At 42.7% G+C, this 25618-nt stretch overlaps 1 long non-coding RNA gene across 1 annotated transcript in view; it reads right to left on the bottom strand.

The window, feature by feature from the left end:
* The window catches only part of LOC138297271 (uncharacterized), a 29629-nt gene extending 5995 nt beyond the window's left edge, over window positions 1-23634 (bottom strand). Inside the window, exons 1-2 of the long non-coding RNA XR_011203988.1 lie at window positions 23546-23634; window positions 13507-13723 (exon numbers count right to left, since the gene is read on the bottom strand). This is a non-coding gene — a long non-coding RNA (uncharacterized lncRNA). The remainder of the gene's footprint in view (window positions 1-13506; window positions 13724-23545) is intronic.
* Between the last annotated feature and the right edge of the window lie 1984 nt (window positions 23635-25618).

The following is a 25618-nucleotide window of genomic DNA, read 5'->3' as shown; positions in this document are numbered from 1 at the left end:
GGGATTAATGGTTTAAAGAAGCCTAGATGGAGAGGTTAAGATTAATTTGGTGCACAATTTGAAATAAATCAATATAAGTGTTGCAAAGGGAAGTCCTTAAAAGTTGATTAATTGGAAAGTGGTCAGTGATTTTCCTCAATTGTTAATTGTTATCAAACAACTTAGTTTGCAGGTAATTGAATATTTTAGCGTAATTTATTGATTACTGATTAGTTGTTCTGAGAAAAAAGTATAACAAGCTCTGTATGAGAAATATACAGCTTCACATATTTCAGGGTGGTTTTGTCCATCTTCTTTTTCAAAATATGATAGTGGTGGGTTCACAGCAAATGGCAAGGTATTCAGTGCAATCCAAAATCTATACGGGAGTTTCATTCGAGTTCACTTTGATGACGACCTATATGGAACAAATGTGATAGCCTTCTTTCCCAAGATCTCAAACAAAGATGAATCCGAACTGGTGTGGTCAACCTGCATGTAGGCTTCCTTTAGGTAGATTATGTTGGTAATCATCAAGGCAGTTAAAGAGTAGTTGAATGGCTGTGTCAATTTACTGTTTGGCAAATGTGACTATCAAAGCTAGAGTTTTCTAGGTTTGCTCAACTTTCTTGGTCAGAGAGTTGCTTAATTTATTGTACCCTAGTGTTTCAGATTGTGGGTTATTTTTCTGGTTGTCTTTTGTGTGTCGTACACTCCCAAATCTGTGATATATTATGCCATGTTATGATATTCAGAAGTTATATTATGGTCTGCCATCATATGTTATGGTTTGTTATTTTGAATGCTGTACTTGGAAACATGGCAGGAAACGAAGAAAACATATTCTAATCAAACAGCAAAATATACAAGTAATATTTCTTTCAATTTTTCATATTTTGAAGTGACCATGAGGCATAGAGATTATTGGGTGGATGGACCACCCAGCCATGTGCCATGAAAGATGATCTGCCACAGTCAAGTCAGTCCACACTAGAAGTGAAAAATGTACCCCACAGCAGTTTGTGGGGGAGCAGTTTGAACCTTCTTGAATGTAAAGTGCCTATGGCATCGATTCCAGCATTCTTTTCTGAAAGTGTACATTCCTGATCAAATGTGGGTAATGAAAATACATGCAGAAACCAGGGGCATATATCTAGCTCCCACATGGTTATGTTATGCGGATTTGTTTCAAACCTTTATTTTTGCATGTATTGTATGGAAAACAAACACACAGTGCATGTTAACAAGCGCAGGTACCAGTTCACATAACTCAGTTGATTTCCAGCCAGTACCCTCCCAGAGTGAATAAAATCACATATACCAAGCCAGTGATCTGAACATGGATATTCATAACCCAGAACTGTACTTGGTAATGACATCTCTCACATACAATAATGCTCTGCATATCATCCTGTTTCCAGGCCTTCCAGATCTGAATCGATGTCTGAGTCTTTACCCTCCTTAAAAGAGTCCAGTGCGAGAATGTCACAGGTGCGGGTCCTCTGCAACTCCCCACTCAAAAACATCCCTGACCTACAAAGCCCCACTAGGAGCTCGCGACCCCATCCACCCAATAGCCACTCTGCACTTTGTAAGTAGCAGAACCAATTGCAGGAGCTTGTACAGATCATGGGATTCACTACCAAACCCAATAAGCATGGCCCGGGTGTCATGGGGACAGTAATCCCTGTAGCTCCCTCACTTCGGGACACAACCTCCTCCCAGAATTAATTTACTCTTGTGCTCAGTCATGCCAGGTGTGGGGAACGTGGCACCGTCCTCCCCACAACATGCACACTGTGCCACCCTGTTGGGGTCAATCCTATTTGACCAGGATGGTGTTATGTAAGTGTGATGTAGGTAGGTGAAGTGTAACAGTTTAAATCTATTTTTGCAGGATACCTTTTTCCCAGGCTGCATGCATATCCCCAATCGGAGTCCTCAATGGGCTCCTTCATCTCTGTATCACATGCTGTCCATGCCTTGTATGAGCCCTTAGCCTTGTCTCCTTCAAGCGCTTTATAGAATAAAGTGATGAGGTGTTGACCCTCCCCCCATTTAAGGAGCCCCCACACTGTTGGTGAGGGCGATAGGGCTACTGGATGCTTGCTCCATATTTCCTATGTGGTATTTTTTAATTTGGCATATTGCAGGAAATGGTTCCATCCCACAGCAAATGTACCTTGTTCCTCTGAGAATGCAGTGAAGACCTCCCCCTAGGTACAGATCTGTTAATAAGCATCCACCCTCTTTCCATCTCACCATAGACATGATGTGATCAGTAGAGTGAAAGAGTTTGAGATCCCAAATGATTACCTCCCTTTCAAAGTGGGCCCTACACAGCACCTTCTTCACCACCTATTACCAGGGCTGGGCAGTGTGACTCAACAAATAGGATATCGGATTGTCCGTCAGCCCCCATACAAATAGACACGTTGTGTGTCATTCCCTTTCATGCCCTGAAGAAGCCTTTTTTACCAGTTGTCAGTATCTATTAGCCACTGAGCTGTATGCTGCAGGTGTGCAGCAAAGTAATAGAGTTGTGATTCTGTGAGGACCAGGCCACCCTCCTCCATGTCCTGCTTCGGAATAGAGAGAGATACCCTACTGTGTTTCCTGGCCAATATCAGTAAATTGAGTAGGTTGCAGTTTCCGAAAGACTTGCTCAGTAAGGGGAACAATGCATTCTGAACCAAATACAGGCATGCAGGAGGAATACATTTTTGCAGTAGCCTCCCTTCCCATAACTAAGTGCAACATATTCCAAAAGTCCTCTGACCTGGTTAAGTCTCACAACACTCTGTCAACATTAAAACTGTAGTAGTCAGTAGCTGTCCTTGTGACCCTGATGTCAAGGTACTGGAAGATCTCACATTCCCACTTAAGGTCAAAGTCAGGTAACTGATCTCATGGCAACAAGGACAGCCTCCACAGTGGAAATAACAGTGATTTCCTAAAGACACGCAGGCCAGACACTCTACTATACTCCTCTAAATGGTGTAATAATAGTTGTACCGCCTCTGCAGGTAAGTGGATATACATCAGAACATCATCAGCATACAATGAGATGATTTGGGTCACCTCTCCCACCTGTAGTTATGTAGATTTGTATGGTGCAGCTAATTACCCATGAGGGTATCCAGTTCCCAGAGCAGGAGCATAGGTTACGAGGTGCTCCTAGTTGAACATCAGTTCTTCGGCTTCTTGTGGAAGCCAAGGAGTGAAGTGATGGTTCTGATGTGTAGCATGGGGCTGAGGCTATAGATGGGCAGGAAAAGCAACACAAGGTGGCAGCTGGAAAAGCATGCAGGATAAGAAATGAGGGAGAAGCAGGTAAGAACAGGGGGAGGAGGGAGACTGGAGGAGCGTGGGAGGGACAAAAGGGGGAGCACAAAGACCGGGCAGAGAAAAACAGGCAGAGAGGCAGAAACGAGTACAAAAGACAAAAAGGCAAAATGGGCACAGATGCAGAAACAAGTAAAAAAGACAGAAAGGGGATATGGGCACAGAGGCAGAAAAAAGTACAAAAGGCAAAAAGGTGAAATGAACACAGGGGCATAAACGAGTATTAATGACAAAAGAACTAAGCAGAGCAGCAACAGAAGCCACTCCTGACAGAGGGCATGTAAGGCTAAGCACAGAGATATGACAGGCATGAAGGAAAAGTGCAGAGATGTGGGGTCTTATGCGAGACGGCTGGGTCCGGAATAGCCTTAGACTGGTGGAAGGCCAGTCCAAGGTAAGTGGGAGCTGGGACCTAGTCACCTAGGCAATGTTACCAGTGCCCCTAATATCTTGGGAATTTCCTCCCGGAACACCAGAAACATTTGCAGGGCTTTGTATGAAAGAGCAACATAGGCCCTCATTACAACCCTGGCGGTCAAAGACCAATAGGGTTGAAGTGGCGATCATACCGCCAACAGGCTGGCGGTACAAATCGCCATATTTTGACCACGGTGGTAGCGCTGTGGTCACACCGCTGGGACCGGTGGTTTTCCGCCATGGTTGTCCCGGCGGTTTGAATCTGCCAGGGCAACGCTGCTTGCAGAGCTGCCCTGGGGATTTTGACTGCCCTTCCCGCCAGCCTGGCGGAAAGGCTGGCGGGAAGGGGAGTCACGGGGCCCCCAGGCACAGCCCGTCGCGATTTTCACTGTCTGCCTGGCAGACAGTGAAAAGCGTGACGGGTGCTACTGCACCCGCCAAACCGCCACATTGCCGCCGGCTCCATTAGGAGCCAGCTGCAATGTTACGACCGACATCCCCGCTGGGCCGGCGGGCAGAAACTCTGTTGGGGATGTCCAAATACGGGCGGTGGGTTTCCGGCCGCATGGGCGGTCGACTGGTGGTACAACCTTGGCGGTCGGCCTCGTCAGACCGCCAAGGTTGTAATGAGGGCCATAGTTTACATTGAGATATTACACAGAGGGAATGGCATGAAAAATGGTGAGTAACTAGCATGTCTACATTTGGAGCCTGTTCTGTCATAATTTCCTGTTGCTTTAAACTGTGTTGATGGCCTCTGCGATGTCGGAGTCAACCACAAGCACTGCATTTCCTGGCACTCTAAATAAGGTGGGGACTGCAGGGGTGGCTGCATTTTGGATGATTTTCCATTACTGCTCACTTCCTATTTAGGATCTACATGACTCTGATTGTGCTTTCAAATTTTGTATTACTTTCCTTTTATTCCATTTTTTTGAGCTACCAGTTGTTGAGGCTACTTCATGGCACATTTTGGATTAAGATGGAACATATAGGGAATCCACAGGCTGCGTGTCAGCTAAGGAGCATAGGCCAAAGGTGGCTTTCAAGAAAGCTATAAGTAGGAACTTGATGAAAAATGATGCTAGGGGAGGGGCTCCTCCTCAAGTAAGGTGCATGACCGGGCAGCGTCTGCTAATAATGTACAGACTTTTTTTAACAGCTTTTGTTTAGTGCCTTTCTGAAAGTTGGTAGGTAGCAAGATTTCACAGGCGGTCATCAGAATTTCAAAGATGTGTTCCCTGAATGTTCAGGCAGAGTGAAATTACCATATGGTTTTATGCATTAATATTGCTCCATCCAATTAGAGGTGTTTCCACATGCAGATAAAGTCATTAGCGGGGGCCTATAATTCCCAGGGTATGCCTAGATCCCATAAACATGAGTTGAGCCTATGTTTTAAAGACTTTAACAGCTGGACATAGAGAACATCAACCACTTTTTAAGTATTAGTGGGCAGGCTTTGCAACCACATATTGCTATCAGAAAAGCAGTATTCTCTTCAAAAAACACCTGGTTGCCATACATTTCTTTGCACAAGGAGACCCTAGAGCACAGACAGCCATCAAAATGGGAAATCACTTAGAAACCCTTTGAAGGTTCTCAGGCAGCGATGGGAGCCCTGCTCACATTAGTGCCCTAAAACACAATTTTACAGTTTGGTTCCACACAGTGAATGCCACTACAATAAAGTTCTATGCCACTGGGGTAAAGATAACAGAACACTCTATAGACTTCAAAATGTACAGCAGAAATGTATAGTTGCTCAGTGATGCTGATCTAATTTTTAGCCACTGTTGCACATGATTCCCAGGACCAACTCATGAATCTATGATTTTTTTTAACAGAAGGATTCCATACGCAATAGAAATATATCCCCCAAGACGCATGTGGTTAATGTGTGAGCACGTTTGCCTTTAAACCCCATTCTCTCTACACTATTGATAGACAGAACATACACACAACAGAAAAAAATACATGTTAAATGAAAGTAGTGAGGCCAACGATTGTCAGCAACTTCCACACATGTATATGACAAACACAATGGCAAAGCCGCCTGGTACTTTAAATAACATATCAACACTCAGATCAAATGTGCATAAGTTCTTTTTAATTATAAATTAAAAAGGTAATTGTTGGACCTGGCCCTTTTTGCAGGATCATGCCCAAACTTTTTGCCTCCCTCCTCCTATTTTTTTTTACCTCTTGTTGTTGGCTCTAGGACTTTGAGCACTTTATCACTGCTGATTAGTGCTTAAATACAGGTGCTCTCCCTTCTAAAGTTGGTATGACTGGCTTACTTTTAATTGGCACATTTAACTGACCTGTAAGTCCCTTGTACAGTGGTATCTCTATACCCAAGGCCTGTAAATTAAATGCTACTAATGGGCCTGGAGCGCAGTTTGGGCCACCCATAGAAGTAGCCTTTTAAATCTGCCTCAGGCCTGCTAGTGCAAGGCATGCGTGCACAGTTTACTTCCACAGGGACCTGGCATCTACATTTACTTGAAAGGTCTGGAACTCCCCTTTTACTAGATATGTCACCCCTATGGTAGGCCCTAGCTAGCCCTATGGGCAGGGTGCTACGTATGTAAGAGTCAGGACATGTGCCTGGTTGAGTGGTCTGTCCTGGTAGCGACAAGCAGCCTGTTTAGTTTCTCACTGCTGTGACTGCTGCCTTGCTGGTAGGATTGCACTGGAAATGTCCTGCCTTATGTCTAGGGGTTATTGTCTGATCTTTGAGGGGTAGATTAGGCATGTTTGATATGATTATAATGGTAGTGAGAAATGGAGATTACTGATATAGGTGGATTTTTTTTTACCATTATATAAATGCCACTTCTAGAAAGTGAGCATTTCTCTGTGCTTATGAATCTGCGTTTTTTCAGCTTGACTCCAATCCTCTTCTGGAACAGAGGGACAGCGGGGCTTTGTGCATACCTTATAGACAGACTGTACACAGGGAGGGTGGAGGTGTCACAGAGGTGCATCTGCATATTGAATGGTCTTCCTGGGTTGAGAGAAGGAGATGCGGGGGACACCTGCATTTGTAAAGGCTGTGCCCTGGCCTCATACCAAGGGCTTCTTTACCCCCAACTGATGTCTGGATCCTACGCCGGAGGACAGAGGGAATACTCCTAGGATCAGTGTGAACTGGTTGGAACCTCTTCTCCCCATTTTTGTGAAAGCTTTCCAAAACTGAGTATAAGTACAAGGGGTTTTCCCCATGTTAAGAGAAACACTGATGAACTACTGAAATGGACACAGGATGCTGCTGGAGAGACTCACCAGGAACCACCTTGGACTGCTGCTGTTGTGCTGACCTGTGACCTGCTGGGTCGCTAGGAGGAACTACCACCGACTGCAAGCCGTAGTGCTGGCCTGTTTGCCTGGGCCCTGCCACCCTGTGCCCCATTTCTGCTGTCTCCAGGTGCTGGGTGGTGCACCCCCGGCCCCCTCCAACCATATTCCTGCCTTGAAGCCTGGGCAGGAAGATTGCTTCACTTTTGGGTGGTCAGAAGCGTGTCCCCAAAGCTTTATTCTTTGCAAGTTGAGCACATTTGAAGCGCTGTCTGTGGGCTTCATTAGTCATGTTCTAAGCGCTGTATCATTTGGTCAACGGACAGCGTCTTGAAGTGCTCCACTAGTTGCTGCTGAGGAATCACCATCGCGACCCAGGCGAGTTGACTAAATCGTAAGATGTGCAAAGCATGCCTTTCATCTGTGCCCCTGGGGGAGAGGTGCACGCAGGAGCGTTCCCCCAGGGAACAACAGTCACCATCTATTGCCAAATTCCTGCGGCAGCCCAGGACGATCATTTCCAAATCACTCTCACACCAGATAGGCCGCGGGTGAGTGACAGAGGGAAGAAGTGGCAACAGGAGGGAAGGAAATCTCATTGAGGTCCCTCTTGCCTGCTGGGGTGCCCAAGGGCCACCTGTGCTGGGGCAGGGCATTTGGGGGGAGACACGTGGTCCCCCGAGGTGCGAGAGGCTGCGAGAGCCTCTTTCCTCTCACCGGGTGGAGAGGAAGCCTCAATGGAGGCCCGCCTGGCAGAGGGCTTGTACAAGGCACCACCATTCGAGGAGGGGCCCCCCCACAAGAAGGACTCAGGGAGGTGAGGTTAAGTCCCTCTTCCCCAGTTGCTGCATGAGGAGCGTGAGAGCTCTGATGTTCATAGGTACAGTGACCTTTCCTGTCCTTGTGAGAGCCGGTCGTGGCCCCTGGGTGCTTTTAGGCGAGTTGCGCCCTTTTGGGCATTTTCTTTCGCTGAGAGTTCTCCACATTGGAAAGGAGGGAGAGCGTGCTTCCCCTCCCTCGTTCTTTGTGAAACAGCTTGCTGGGCGGGAGGGAAAGCTCAACGGAGACCCCGTCCCCACAAAAAATTATTGTGGGGCCCCATTTAGCGTGAACAGTGCACTGGAGTCCCTCTGTGTGGCCCCAGGGACTTGGCCTATGAACAGGCAAGGAATGCTCATGGTTCTGGCCATTTCTGATGGTTTGATGACATTTGCGCCATATAACTTTTACTCTACATTTCATGATACAGTGTTACCATGTTGGTAACTTGTTTTCCATGATATGTGCATTCCTAATTATATTGTTTTCCTGACTACTGCTTATGTTGCAGAATAATCGGTAACCTTTGTGACTATTGCTGGCTTTTGCAGAGTACCAGTAACTGAGTATTGTTCTGACAATTTCTTGTGTAGCAGGGTATTACTATCAAATTGTGTTTCCTTGGTGGTGCGTTTAGTGCATCACATGTGTTATCTGTGTTGTGCAATCATCTTACACATTGCCTCTGGGTTAGTCCTGATTTCTTGTGCCAAGCTACCAAGGCGGTGAGCAGGGGTTTTCTCCGGCTGGTGTAACTCCCTCGCCCTGACTAGAGTGGCTGGGTTCTGCCTGGCTTAGGTACATACCCCAGCCAACCAGAAATTCCTTTTCTAACAGTCATATAATCATAAAATATACATTGAGCAGTCTATTACCATCATCCCTAATTACATGCTCCAAAGACTTTAGTATACCCTTGCTATACAATCAGCCGCATCTCATAACTCCGCACCATTGACCCTGAACAGCAGGAGAGTGGGTGTATAATCAGGCACACAGCTACAGATGCAATAAAACTGAGCGTGCATTTGGGCTGCTCAACTCATAATTCAGATGCCAACACTGATTGTGTTGTGCACTGGCTTACTGCCTTTGAAAGGCCTCCAGCATCACTCTTCTATACAGCATGCTACATAGCATATGTATTAGGTGACATATGCCTATGTTTGTGGAAGGATACGATTTAGATAAAGATCGAGAAGAAAATGATGAGGAGTCACAGACATGTATCGGAGCAAGGCAACAGGAGAAGGATGTCAATGCACTTAGGCCCATATTTATACATTTTTAACGCTGCATTTGTGACGTCGTTTGACGCAAAAGCGGTGCAAACTTACAAAATACAATTGTATTTTGTAACTTTGCGCCGCTTTTGCGTCAAAAAATGATGCAAATGCGGGGCTAAACAAGTATAAATATGGGCCTTAGTATTAGAGACTATCTCATAAACCGTATTTCTAAAGCAAAAGTCAAAACAATTAGCTTATCGCTAAACAGCATTAACATATTGTCATTATACTGTGAATGTTATTGTAGCAGATGTGTAGCCCGAAGAAAGTAACACCTCATTTCTCAAGCTCATGTAACATCCAACACAACTAACACTTTCACAATATAACAAAACCCGAGGCTATCACACATTCCAAACTATGCCAATGTCCTACAACAACAAACTATCCCCAAATACAATAACCATCCCCAAAAGCATCCATTGTAGGACATATCGAGTGTAGTTGTATCTGACTCTCATCTAGATCCTGTGCTCCTCTAGCGTCAGCTTCTCACTTAATACACATGATACAGGTGAGGTTAATGATGGTAAAGACTGGTTTCTCCTAAGGACTTAACTTTAGGTCTGATGGAAGACCTCTTCTTATTGTAAGACTGTCACATATGTAATTGGAAAGCAAATCCCATTATTGGCGCCTTTGGCTCTGAAGTTGCTTCTTTCAATATTCCACTATTCTGGGGTGAGCTGAGACGGAATTCACCTTTTATGTGATTAATTTTCAAATATTTAGTCAGGAGTTTGTACTTGTGTTTGCTTATAAATGGTCCATTTGGTGAGTGGGCCTCTTTTTAACCATCTCCGTTGCCAGGTAATTTACAATAGCACTTTTTGTTTATCACTAATTATCACTGACACCTGCAGCGAACTACAAGTCAAGAACTCTAATCCTGGCAAGGTCAAGCCAGCCCTGCATTATCCGAGCTAGGTAATTTGAGTACTATTAAATTGAAAAATGAATAATACCCGGTATTTCCAGGATCTGAACAAGTTATTTCGGCCAAAATAATATTGGAAGACACTTATTGAACTGGTGGGATTGTGCTGCACATCAGATTGAAAACTTTCTGGATGTATGTTTTCTTATAATCTTGCATTGTGAAAATATTTTCTCCGTGTTTTCATTCATGGCAACTTTATATTCTGTTTAAGGAAAGTAGTTTTCTCTTGTTCCCCTATGTTAACTTTTTCCTTTTTGCATACCATGTAGCCCATTGATTACTTCACTCTTGACAACATCTTTGTATCATTTGCTTTCCTGTGGTTGTTAATGAAATACTGCTTTCCTATGGCTCTGAACGAAAAACTGTTTTATCCTAACAGCATGGCAGTAGGTGGTTGAGAGACTTCTGTAGTATATGATCTGTGGATCCTCCGATCCAATGCTCTGAACAGATATCTCCTGCTTGTGGATCTACATATGCAACCTACTTATTCAATACAATAAAATGCTCCTGCCTCTGTGTTTTTAAACATATCATTGAGGCGAAGAAGGAACGGGCTCTTCTTGTAAAAGCATGTTCTGTATATTTTGAAAGATCATATAAACCGAGTAATCTATTTTATTAGGTCATAAATGCAAATTCATACGCTGTGGAGCAACACTATATATCAACCCTTACATTAGCTTTACTCTGTCTTTGTGCTATCCACAGAATAATTCATAATAATGTCCGCATTTCATAACCAGACATTTGCTCCTCAAAAAGCAGAACACAATGCCGATATTTTTAGATTCCTTTCGAACTCATAATTCCCTCTGTTCACCTTTCCAAAGTTATTTATCCTGGGTCTTTCGCTGAGAGCATTTAATTGAAACTGGGGTAGCTAGAGCCAAATAACAACATCCACTCATATTTTTAGTACAGCCTCAGTGAATAATCAGGGGGTAAATTGACATAATATGAATGTCAATAGAGATGATTTACATGTGCTTAAATTAAACGGGAAACTCGACTGGATTTTACAATTAGGTCTATAAATTCAGAGATCATCTGAGCAGATTTCTGGTTCAGAATATTTTCATGTTTTTTTTTGGAGAAGGGACTCAATTATTGGTTGAAATGTGCATGACACTTTTGCAGCATTTTAATAACAGTGAGTTTAAAATTCATCGACATCCAAATATGCTAACTTTTCAAAATGAAAGCAAAATTAGGAAGGCACAAAGCCCAGTACAACGTGCAAATGTTGTGTCTTTCACAAGAAGCAAGTGTTACCAGTTCTCAAAAGCAATCGTGTTTATTTTTTGTTTATTTAATTAGGCACTCGTTATGAATGGTTGCGTTTTAGGGGGAGCCTAATGCTGCAAACGGTGTTACTGGGTTTCAGTGTTTCTGGGGATCACACGTGTATTCCTACTGCCTTGCTATGCAATGGGGACAATGGGGAATTATATGTTGTAATCAATGTTTCTGTACTGATTCCTTCACGTGATGCCTTAATTCCGATCATCTAACAGAGGACAAAGTGCTCCAGAAATGAGCTAAAGGATTACCCCTTGGTAAAGAAAAAGCAGGAATGCCACCTCTGATAAACTGGGTGTGGTAATACTGCACCACCTGTAATTCTCTTTAGACTATTTGTGGCCTGAAGAGATTTACCAGGCCGTTCACAAAAGTTTTGTTATTATTAATGCTAATGGATTTCCCTTTTCAAGTCTAATCTAATGTATTTCGGGGGTAGAATAGATGGCTTGTCACAGTGTTCTTCTGAACATCAGAAATTTTTCTGACAGAGTGGAAAAGAGTTTCAGACCAAGGAGCCTTAGAAACATCAGAATAATCGCCGCCACCCTCTGTGCGATGGCTGGTGGTTCGCCACTGCCCTGTGAGAGAGGCCACCCTTCAGGTCAAATTATCTGTCAGATCATGATCATGGCCGGTAACGGGCTCTAGTTGGTTTTCTGGATCATGCATAGTATCTTGAAATAACCACATTCCTTTTTCTGTCGGCTAGTGAGGGCTTTTTTAGGTCTGACTACACCTAACTCTGAAGATGCAGCAAGGGGAGAAGGGGCAGTGTGCACTGTGAGAGATGTAAGGGGCTGCCTGAGAGGTTCTCTCCAGTGGCAAGTTGTAAGCCGACAGTGAATAGGACAAGCACATTATTCTGATCACCAGAAAATGGGTAAACGTGGGCATATTCAAATTACTTAAGCTTTTAACAACAGAGCAATCACCTTTCAAACGGTATTCAGTTTATGTCTTGAGTCATACCAAGCCCACCACCTGGCGGCAGCACCTACACAAGGAAGGATGAGATGTGACATCACTGACAGCCTGACTCTAGCAATTGTTCAACCTAACGAGAGTTTCTTTAAATCTTTAAAGGTAAGTTTTCAAAAATGCCTAGCCCCTACAGAAATGATGGCAGTGCTGTTGCACCTACACCTTACTGTTGTAATCAGGTGCATTCTCTGTTCTGTGCACAACATGCCTTTATTTTAATGAACGTTTTTATAAAGAATGAAAATATCCAAACGGCATCAGAGCCCTAAAACATCCATCATAGTAACCAAACCAAACCAAACCAAATTACAACCAAAGTAAACAAAAAGGGTGATTAATCTGAAAACAGTCAGGTTTTTAGAACTTCCCTAGAAGGAAAATGATTAGATTTAAGACGTAAATAAATAGCAAAACTACAAGTTTGGGGCAAAATCGAGCAGCAAAACAAATCAGAGTGCTAATTGTGTGGAAGCTGATAAAAAGAAATATGTCTCTTAATAAGGTTGGACGTTTTGCTTTAGATGGCTTTAGTGCACATGCAGACACCCATAAAGTACATCTTTTTTAATATGAAGCCAGTGCAGGTATTTAAGGTATTTCAAAACAGAACACCTGTGAGGAAGACAAAAATAGAGTCTGCCAGCCAGATTCTGCATACATTGCAGTTTGTGAAGTTGGAATGTAGGTATGTATAGATAGAACGCATTGTAATAGTCAGGGCGAGAGGCAACAATATATATCGAATGAAGGTGAATTGAAAGTTAAACGGCAAAAGTGGCAGAATTCTACTTAAGATGGTTAAAGCAGAAAAATGGAGGTTTGGTGAACTTGAGTTCCTCACTGAAAACAAAGCCCTAATTGTGGGATAAAAATACAGAGGAGAGATGTGCCAAAAGAACTGGTTCACCAATTCTGAGACCATGTAAGTAGGGTCCCCGATGATCAAGACCCCCATCTTAGCTCCCTAAAAAACTCCTATGCCTAGAGATCACAGCACTTGAAAGTTCCTTCATCTTCAGTTGAACATTTTCATAAAAATAAGAGATTGCTAGTTGCCTTAGGAACAAACAAATCATAGATTACAAATCAGATAGAAATCCGAGACTATGAGATCTACTGGAATCTCACCTGATGAATCCTGAGGCAGTAGGTGGAATTGTCTTTTCCAATTTTCCAGTGGTCTTCAGGTCTGGTGCCTTCGACCACCTGTCCTGATGGATTTGGCAACATCAGTCTCCAGCAGTGGGCTGAGTAGTACAGTAACACATCTGTAATGCATGTCTTTTCTGGGTGAGACATCACAAGGGAAAGATCGTGTGGCAGACATCCAGATCCTCTGAAGAGTCTGAGGGGTACAGAGGTTATAGGCATACATCTTTTTCCTCTGCTTAGGGGAGCACAGTGGTTGAAAGAAACTGCTGGCAAGTCGTAATAATTGTAATTAATCCACAGAAGGTCATATTGAGTTTATAAATCACACCACACTGATCACTACTATATGGAGGTAGCCATATTTGTTCATGAAAAGAAATGAACCTCTAGACTGCCTACAGGATGCAACATAGACAAATGGAAACTGATAAGAACTACCAACAAAATTCTTATTGTTACTCTTATCCAGAAGACAGGACCCTTCCATGGAACTTGCCCTGGCTAGCTTTACAGAAACTGAAAAAAGTACTATAGGTGATAAATGCTAATAGAATCATAACTGGCTGTTTATCTATTATTAATGAACATCTACCCTTCCTCTCCATGCCAATTTGAATGACTATGTAAATTCGAGCAACAATGAGTACTTATCTCTAATTCTTTAGAATTTGTAAACAGTTACTGTACCATTCAAGTAATAACAGCAAATGGCGTATTGAACCTTGTTTATTCCTGTTGTCCTCTTTTATGTTTAAAAAGTCGTCTTAGGTTTGTTTATTCACCTTTGCTTCCTGAGAACCTTTAAACACTTAGCCTCCCATTAATTCCACTATTTACCAGAGAGATAGAAAGCTTGTTGCTCCTGCTATTCAGCCTTATAGTGATAAGGCTGTGACACAGTACCTTTGTTGTGATCTTTATGAGCTCTACATGGTTAATATTTGATTATATATTTTTTAAGTATTGCAATCCAAATAACCGATGACATCTTTCCACTGTTTCTCACCACTTTTCTAACTGTGAGGGACAGACACATGGGTGACTAAAACCTTTAGAGTAGTTATCCCTTCATGAACACACGCTTCCTCTCTGCACTGCTGAAATGTTTCCCAGCAAATCCTTTCCCTCCTACAACAACCTAAAGTAAGCAGGTCCCAATTCTTTCAAAATCTCATACACTTCCAAGAACCCAAAACATAGGAATTTGATTGAGTACCTTGGGACCATCATTGTGAATCAACTTCATAGTATTTGCAATGGCTGCCTTGAAAGTGACCTTGTGACACCTCAACATAGATAGAAGTATTATTAAAATACTAGAAAGTGTCTCACAATGTAGAAATCCCATACAACAATAAGTGTTCCTCTCTTCCTACATGCTTGTAAAAACTAAGATATAAATTATATATCTTCAAGAATGGATTGGCTTTGATAGAGTCCACAGATGAGCATGTTAAAGGGTGTAATCTACCATAACTGATCATTCTCTCCTCAGAAAATGGTATCTCCTCTCTGCCCTGGATGTCTCATTACCAGTAAGGCTGCATGCCTCCAATTCAGCTCAAGACATTCCCTTTTCCTCTTCTCCCACTCAGTCTTTTGTCTTGTCTTGTACCTGGTTCCCTGTGGGTTCTGGAGCTTATCCTCTCTCCAGTTCTTTTCTATTTTATTTACAATGTGCTTTATGTTGGTTAGAATGTTGTGGTTTGAAGGATGATGGTTGGAGTTACCTAGTGGCTGGGTAAGTGCAAGGTGGCCAGCTGTCTGGATACAAGTTGCATTATAATAAATTCTGCAAGAGAAATATCTTCTGTCTGATCACATCTGGTGATGAGGACTAACAGTGGTATATACAAGAAAACATCCCTTTCTTGCTATTCACATTTATGCAATACACATCATTCTACCTCATTTAATGTCACCATCAACATCAAATATATATATTTTTTTATACAGCATATCTAAATACACAGCCCGTAGCAGATATATTTTCAACACAATAAATCGTAAAAATACAACCATAAATAACACTCTATGAGTGCTTCATATATGACCTGGTGGCCATCACTGCTGAAGGTGTGGTGTGTGGAGAGTTGCACATTAAAATATAGTGCTTGCACTTTTTTTTTTTAAAGGGGCAGTGATTGGACAGCTTATATTATTAGCAGGATTACTACACATGGTAAGTATCTTTAAAAGTGGAGTTATCAACTACTTTTAAATAATCCAGTCAATCCATCTCTTCTGCTTACTTGGACTGGGGTTTCATTTTATTCTACTGAATTTTAAAAGAGTGATAATCCTAAAAAGCAAACACTTAGCAAATTCTGTCTCATAATATAAATTGAATCACTGTGTTTTTAAGACTGATTGTTTCCAACTGTGATATTTAGACTTTTTCTATTTCAACCTTGTCTGTGCCACAGGACTGACTTCCTGCCTCTTCAACATTTGTACTTACCTTGCTACTTTTGTGTCACACAGTTCTGTGTGACAATAAAGATGTTTTAATACTCTTTTAGACACACTCCTTTTTAGGTCAAAGCCTACCAGACAGCTCAGCTGTCTGGTTTGCTAACAACATCTTGGGGCATTCAGTAAGCTTCCTTGGGAAATCATTTTCCACATTGCTTATATTTGGCTTTCTCTTTTGCAACTCACATTCACTTGCTTTCTATTTGCAGGCTTTATTTGTTTTACGATGTCCAGCTTGAGCTTGTCCCTTCATTGCCCATACCCTATTTACTGTATCATTCCACTAGTGTTTGATTTCAGTAAACAAGCCTTTAAATCGTGTTCTTATCTTGTCACTTTTGCTGGGCATTCAAAGACAGATGTCAAATGTCAGGATTTGTCTTTCATGGAGTTTTATGTTTAGCTTTCTTTCTCTGGCTTTGAAGTGAGAGGATCTATGTAACAATCATTCTGGCTACTTGGGGGGGTGCTTTAGGGAGGTTGTATGAGGTCAATTTGTTTCAAGCACACAGCAAAATTCTAAATGTCTGTAAATGAACTGTGCAAATATTTCAGAATATATCATAATTTGGAAAGCACAAATGAAGCATGTTTGTGGTAGTTCTGTAGTGTGGTGGAAACTAATATATTAATATGATCAAACAAATCAATACACTAGGTGACAACATTTCATATATTACCACTTTGTGTACTGTCTATTTTTATCAGTGAAACTGCATGTCTGTGCAAATGTAATGGTCATTGCAACTGAAGATGTGTTTTCTGTAATGACAGTGAACAACTACACCATGCCGACTTCACTTTACTCCACACCATTCTACTCTGCACCATTCATTGCCACTTCACACTACTCTACACCACTCCACCCTATGTCACATTATGCCATACTGTGCCACTTCACTGGATGCCACTGCATGTTTGCACTCTACTCTGCACCACTCCACTTTAAGCCACTTCACTGTACACCTCTACTCTGCACCACACTGCCAATGCACTCTACCGCTCTCCACTCTAAGGTGTACCACTCCACACCACTGCACTCTTCCCTGTACCCCTCCACTCTATGCCACTTCACTCTATGCCTCTCTGTTCTACTCTTTACCATTGCACTTTATGCTGCTGCACTCTACCCTGCACCACTGCACTGTCCCCTGCACCACTCCACTCTGCACCATCTGACTCTACTCTGAAATATTATACTACACCATGGCACTCACTGCCAATCCACTGTGCATCACTCCACTTTACTTGATGCCACCGCATTCTATGGTATTGCACCAATAAACCCTGTGTCACTACATTCTACTCTAACAACTGCACTCTATGCCAATGCATTTTACACCACTTTACTCAAAACCAATGCACTCTATGCCACTATACACTACTCTGTAACACTCTATGCCACTGCACTCTACATCATTATACTCTACAAAACTGCAATCTACACCACCCTATACTACTCTGCACAACTGTACTCTATGCCACTGCATCACTCTTCTCTATGCCACTCTATACCAATGCACTTTGTGCCACTACACTCTACACCATTCTTCTATGCATCACTACACTCTACAGCACTGCACTCTACCCTTTACCACTGCACTCAACTTTGCACCACTCCACTCTATGCCACTTGACTTTGCAACACTGCATTCTCCACCACTGAACTCTACACCTATCTACTCTGCCACTGCACTCTATTCTGCACCGCTCTACTTTAGGCCACTCTGCTGCACTCTATGTTGATGCACTGTACACCACTACACTCTATGCCACTCTACTCTGCATTTCTCCAATCTAAATCCCTCTGGTTTGCTCTGCACCACTGCAATCTATAACACTGCACTCTATGATGTGCTACTCTATGCCACTGCATTCTACACTACTTCACGATACTCTGAAACAATCTACACTACACTACTGCATTCTACACAACTATATTCCACTCTGTGCCATTCAGATCTAGACCGCTCCAATCTATGCCACTGCAATCTACCCTGCACCACTTCACTCCACTCTACTTTGTGCTACTCTTCTCTGTGCCATTGCAAAATATTCCACTTTATACAAGGCTGCTCTCTATACCACTGCACTATAGGCCAATACATTCTACACCACTTTACTTGAAACCAGTACACTCTATGCCACTGCACTTTGTGGAAATCTAATCTGCACCACCGCACTGTTTGCCACTATACTCCACCCTGTAACAGTCTACTCTGCAACACACCACTGCACTCTATGTCATTGAACTCTATGCCACTCTATTCTACTCTGCACCACTGTATGCTAAGCCACTGCTCTTTATGCCACTTTACTCAGCACTGCTCTACCCTAGGCCACTTCAGTCTACACCAGTACTCTCTAAACAATTGTACTCTACACTCACTGCCACTGAACTCTATGCCGCTCTAATCTGCATCACACTGTGTCACGGCACTCTATGGCACTGCGCTCTACTCTATGCCACTGTACTGGACTCTACGCCACTCTGTTCTGTTGTGCACCACTGCATTCTGACACTGTACTCACTTCACTTTACTCTATGCCTCTCCACTCTGAATGAATCTACTCTATGCCAATGCACTCTACCCACTCTACTATACACCATTGCACTCTTCACCACTGCACTCTACACCACTCCAGTTCAGGCCAATCAACTCTACTCTGCAGCACTCCACTTTACACCACTCCAATGTATTCCACTCTACTTTGTAACACTGCACTTTATACCACTGCACTCTACCCTAATGCACTCTACGCTAATGCACTCTACTCTGTACCAGTCCACTCTACACCAGTACACTCTATGCCACATCTCTATGCCACTTTGTTCTACTCTGAAACAATCTACTCTACATCACTGCACTCTTTCCCACTGCACTCTACTCCACCCTACTCCTCTATGCACGCACCAGTCCACTCTATTCCACTGCACACTGCTCCACTCTATGCCACTATACTCTACTCTGCACCATTCTACTCTATTCTACACTTCTGTGCTCTATGCCACTCTACTCTAAACTCTCAGCATGCTCCACCAGTGTACTCCACACCACTTTACTCAAAGCCAATGAACTCTATGCCACTGCACTCTATGCCAACTGCTCTCCACCACTGTACTCAGCATCACTATGATCTACTCTGCAACAATCTACAAAACCGCACTCTACACCACTGCATGCGACACCACTCTACACCATTGTATTCTATGTCTCTGCACTCTATGTCACTCCATTCTGCTCTGCACCATTGTAATCTATGTCACAGCATGCTATACTGCTGCACTCTACTCAGGTGCACTTTATGCCAATGCACTCCACACCACTCTACTCTACACCAATGCACTGTACAGCACTGTACTCTGCAAAACTGCACACTCTGCCACTGAACCCTATGCCACTCTACTCTGTACACTGCTCTCAGTTCCATCCCACTCTACCCTGCACTACTCAACTCCATGCCACTCAACTACACTGTATGCCAATGCACTTTACACCATTTTACTCTGCACCACTCCACTCTATACCACTGCAGTCTATGCCACTCTAATCTACCTGGCACCACTGCACTCCACACCACTGCAATGTAAGCCACTCATCTCTGTGCCACTCTGCTCTACACCTCTGCACTTTACTCTGCACCACTCCACTCTACCCTGCACCACTCAACTCTATGGCACTTCACTCTACTTTGAAACAATCCAGACTATGCCTCTGCGCCTTCCTACCCTGTGCCACTCTACTCTATGTCATTACACTTTACACCACTGTAATGTACTCTGCACAACTCTGCTCTACTCTGCACCACTCGACTCTATGCCAGTGCACTCTATGCCACTTTACTTTAGGTCACTGCACTCTACACCAATTCACTTTACACCACTTTACTCAAAACCATGTACTCTATTCCACTGCACTATATGTCAGTCTTCTCTGCACCAGTGTACTTTATGCTGTTTCACTCTAGGCCACTCTATTACATTCAACAACACTTCACTGTATGGCAGTACATGATACTCCACTCTATATCATGCTCTCTTCCATTAAACTCTACTTCATTCTGACACTCTACTCTATGCCATGCCACTCTACAAAACTTTACTCCACTCTATGCGCCTCAACAACACTACTCCACTATATGATGCCCTATGCAACTCCCTCTACTCCACTCCATGCCACTTTACTCCTCTCTGTTCTACGGCACACTACTCTACTCTACACCACTCGACTTCATACCACTCTATTCCTCCCCATTCTACAACTCTAGTCAACTCCATGCTACTCCTCTCTACAACATTCAGAGTCACTCTACTCCACTCTATGCCATTTAACTGTACTACACTACTCCACTCTATCCCACTCCACTGTACGACAATCTACTCAGCTCTATGGTACTCTACTTTACAACACTCTACTCCACTCTATGCAACACCCTCTACACCACTCCATTCCACTCTACATCACTTCACAACACTCTGTGCTGCTCCTCTATTCAGCACTGTAATCTGCTCTAGACCAGTCTATGACACTCCAATCTCTGACACTCCACTCCATGACACTCTACTTCACACCATGACACTCTGCTCCACTCTACTCCACCCCACTGTATGACACTCTATGCCAATCCACTCTATGACACTCAAATCTACAGTACCCTGCTCCAGTCTATGCACTTCCACTCTACGACACTCTACTCCCCCATGACACTCCACCACACACTGACACTCCACTTCCTTCTACACCACTCCACTCTACTCTTCATCACTTCATGCCACTCTACACCTACTCCATGCCACTTCACTAAACTCCACTCCATGACATTCCACTTTACAACACTCCACTCCACTCTCCTTCAAACCACTAACTTTTAGCAAGCTGAAAAGCAGCCATTTTGGTGTTCAACATGGATAAACATATTGGCAAAGCCAATAGCTCTTGTTTAGGATACACTTATTGGTTTTGCTAGTGCTTGTTATTTTTGCTGTGGGAAAGAGGAAACTTATGTCACTGTTAGATTTTCTCCAGTTTTTTTTAAACTTAGTTTCTGTTTTCTCTGGAATGCCAATATGCAATTAGGGAAACCACCCACCCACCCATTTTTAATGTCACCTGGAGCTCCACTGATTGGTAGGAGGCATTGGTTAGATGCCTTTGAGACTTACTTGGGGCAATATAAGATCTGAGATTCAGACCAGAATGAAAACGTGTTTACATGTGCATTTATTGGGGTTCAAAGAAGGGCAATTTATAAGGACTTACTTGAACTGACCCTGAATACTGATGAGGTACTGGATGAGGACCAGGAGCGTGTGAAAAAACTGGAGGGTCATTTTAATGTGTTGCTCACTTTCGTGGTTTTGAGACACAAGTGCTTCAAAAGGACTCAAGGATGAAATTGCAGACTCATACATCGACACAGCACTTCATTAACTCATTGCTTAGTGCCAGTTACAGGAGTAAGTGACCAGTTATTCAGAAAGTGTGTTTGTGTGTCACTGCTCAGGGGATTCAGTAGAAACTTTCCAGCATCGAAATCTGTTTTTATGGGACACTATCTGCACTACAAAAACTATAAAAACTTCACAAACTTCTGCAAGGGTGCTAGATGAGAGACATACTGAAGCAGTATGTGTGATTTGCACCTACAATAAAAGATCTCTGAAGGATCAGACCAATTTAAAAAGGCAATTTTTCAGATCAAAGGACATTTGTTTCTGCACATTATCAATCTTTCTTCCTTTGCTGGCATGCTTCTTGATAATGGGTTACAGTGGTAGAACCTGCTCAGGCTCTACCATCAGAACCGCAGTGATATATTGTCCTCTAAATGGGGCTGAGGAACCCTGAGTTCACTGGGGTGGGAGCACTGTCAATTTATGATGATGTTCCCTTTCTGGCAAACTCGAAATCATGCCCAAACTCTTAGACCATTTACTTGAAAGTCTGACAAGAGTAGAATGCCTCTGTCCATAAGAATAGATTGGTCAGACCATTTTGGAGTTCTGGTTAGCATACAACAGTATCAAATTCTAATGACAACTTTTCTTACACCAAAGCAACATATAAAAGAGCTATTAGAGCCTGACTTAGATTTCGGTGGATGGGTTACTCCATTACAACAGTGTCAGATAGCTTGTCTGGTAAAATATAAATCTCATAGGAAACAATGGGCTTTATATTTTGTCAGATAGGATATCCGTCACCATTGTGATAGAGTAACCCGTTCGCCGAAATCTAAATCAGGCCCTTGATCATGTTACAGTCTTTATTAGTTTAGGAGCATCATTTTGTATGAAATCCAAACGCATATTATGTTCAACAAATACAGTGAATTAATCATGATTCTGAAAAAATTGCAGGCCTCTAACCAAAAAGATTTATGCTGATAAGTAATAGATCGGGGCAGAACTCACAGAGTTTAACACCGCAGAATTCCAAGGAGTTACAAAAAACACTTTGCAAGATTCTGCCAAATTGTACAAACGGGTGGAAATTGCTCTGCTCATGCTGTGATTTAGCACTGGGAGTTCATTCCACACTGAAAAATCAGCGCAAATGGCACCATGTAATACGCCAGAGGGCGCAGCTTCTCTAATTGATTTTGTTGCCGTTAGGATAGATTTTCTACTCAAGCGGCAACTTTGCGACCACATGGGAGAAATCTCACCAGATGCCTGCCTAGTGACAACAAATCATGCTAGGGGATGTCAAATCTCACTCATGCTCACTAACTTACCGTTGGCAAGGTGCACGTGAGCACAAACTCCACCACGCAGCAGTTGGTGAAATTTGGCTGGAACTACACATTACAAGGAGTGGCCAAAGCTCTGCCAACCCTGCCGGCAGAGACCCTCCCTAATGACTAAGAACCCCTAGTTTTCAAATTGACTATTCTACAAAAGAAAAAAAAATCACTCCTAATATCCAAAGAATGTGATATCAAATTCTCTAGCCAATATGTTGAATATTGCTGAGTTAAAATGGAGAATGAAGAATGCCTAAATCAAAAAGAGAATATTTATGATATCAGGTGATGGTTTGTACTTCAAATAAAGATGGAAATATGTACACGTTCAGTTTGGTAATAATCACTTCATTAATTTGGAACTAAATGTGAAAAACACTCGCGCAAATGTATTTTTTAAGACTGACGGCTACAAATAACTCACTCTGAAATCCAATCGTCATCAAAAGTAGCTCGAACAGTATTACAGTCAATGGCAGTTAAGCGCTGTCATTATTTGTCATAAACTGTTTAACAGTGATGAGGCTACTTTCTTGTACGAAACTTTCTTTGCGTATCCATTTTCGCTGAATATTAATTTTAATGCTAAAAAATAAACCCAAGGTTAACGCAGGCGTAATTCATGCGTATCTAATTTCAGTTCTGCCCATACAGCCGCATCACTGATTTCATATTCTCTCATTTTTGTGCAAAATAACACGATATCAAGTCTAACATCGCAGGCTATTAAAAACTGTGAATAAAAATCTCCACTGTTACAAGCAACAAAATGCAGGGAATGTTCCCAATTTACCTGAAACGTTAAATTGCCATGCTGCGCGCAGCCCTCTGTAGCACAGAAGCTTGGCTATCTCCTTTTGATTACACTTTTTTCCCTTTTAATCATGCTCAGCTTGCTCTGCTTGTAAACCGCATTCAGACGTCAAGAATCGTCTATTTATGGCGTCTTACTCTTTAAATATCACCTCTGACAAACAAAAGAAAAGCAAATGTTCTTAAATTTCCTGAAGGGCTGAAACATCAAGCCTGGATTATTATTGTTTATGTCTCAGCTTTAGCAGCTCCAATGTCTCCATGGTCTGCTGTGCGCTGGCTCTGGCAGTGATGGATGACCACCACGGCAGCTTATTGGAAACGGCGTGATTTATAACCTGTTCTACTGCCTCAGTCTAATGGCTTCATTTCTTTTCCTGCAGCGCGTGATGCCACAGCCAAGGTCATTCTGCCAATGGCCTTTTGTTGTTAGTTTGCTGATGACCACTGGGCCCGAGAGCCCACGCGGAAAAAAGCCAACCTTTTACATTTTAATTTTTTCCAACCCCTGATAACTGCAGCCGAACAGTAGATTAAACGCGGCCTTCTGTGTGCTTGCCAGACGAGGACCTGCTTTATGATCCTCCCTGGGAAAGTCTATTACTCACATCTACTTTAAATGACCAACATCAAATATATACAGCCGCCATTAAAGGAAGGATCAATAAAAATGCCATTAGGATAGTAAAAGTTGCTGATATTAGTGAAGGCCCCAAACAAAATATTTGATTTTCTTTCAGGTTGTTAGTGAGATGGAATACGAACATATACGAGGAAGGAGAGCGGGCCAGGCCTGTGGTCAATAATTTATCTCTGAGATTCATTCAGCCTCTCACCCAATATTTCCCTCCTGTCTATTGATTCCTCATCATTATTTGTCATAAGCTGTCCTAACTCAAGGAGAAAATATGCCCTGTATGTCGGAGGGGAGCGTACCTGGAGGATCTGAAAGGAATTTCATTAATGTCAAGATAGTACTGCCCAGCTCTGTTAAACTCCAGGTTCTGCGGGCACCAATATCATTGTTACACCTCTAGCGCACATATTTAGAAGTATTACCACTATATTATGTAATATATTTCTGTATAGCGCTGGCTCGCCTCTAAGCACTCTAGGAACACGATGGTGGGAATTACGGAGGTGAAAGATTTGTGATAAGAAATGTATAATGAGTTGATTGTGCATTTCCTGACAAAGAAGGTGACCTTTGAACATTTGAAAAATTTCAGAAGTCCTCCTCTAAGCAGCAAAGGTATGAAATTCTAGAATGATGAGGAATTTGAAACCTAGGCATTCTCTCAAAAATACTAGTATCCCATCAGGCAATATGGTTTGCAGTTGCTGATCTCAAGTATTTGGTCAGGTTCTAGTGGTGAAAGAGCTGGTTTAATATTTCGGTGGATTGCTTTATAGGTCCTTATATACAAGGCAAGGGGTGTTGAATTCAACCTAGTGCTTAGATGTCAGCAAGTGTAGTGATATTGATGTGAAAGAATTGCCATACGCTAGTTGAAAACACATGATCTGATGGATAGTGTAGTTCATGTTCTCTGCCCATAGTTTTGAAGAGGAGACGCTCTATTTGAAAAATCTATGGCCCACATTTAAGAAAAGTGGCACTGCATATGATGCAGCGCCACTTTTATTGCGCCCCTCAGCGCCCCCACTAACACCACCATATGTGCGCTGTATTAAACATACGGTGTACCATGGCACAGGTTAGGGACAATAGTGTCAACATTTTTTACGCTATTGTACTTTGCAGGATTAGCGAAAAAACTTTGGGCTAATCCTGCCAAGTACATAGGGGCCCATTGAAAACAATGGTGTGCCCCCTTTAAATGCCTGCTCTGTGCAGGGGTTAAAAATAGTCTGCAAAAATGGCACATTGGAATCTATGAGATTCCACTGTGCAATTTTTGTGGACCCCCTAATGGGGGAACACCCCCTTGTATACATTGAAGGTAAAATTGAAGCAGGCATAATGTGGTGCAAGGGGTTACAAAGTGGCTCACTGTATGCATTGCGTCACTTTGTAAATCTGGTGCAGAAA

This window comes from Pleurodeles waltl, chromosome 5 (genome assembly GCF_031143425.1).
Source record: "Pleurodeles waltl isolate 20211129_DDA chromosome 5, aPleWal1.hap1.20221129, whole genome shotgun sequence".
Classification (NCBI taxonomy): domain Eukaryota; kingdom Metazoa; phylum Chordata; class Amphibia; order Caudata; family Salamandridae; genus Pleurodeles; species Pleurodeles waltl.
This window is presented reverse-complemented; position numbering and strand designations above follow the sequence as displayed.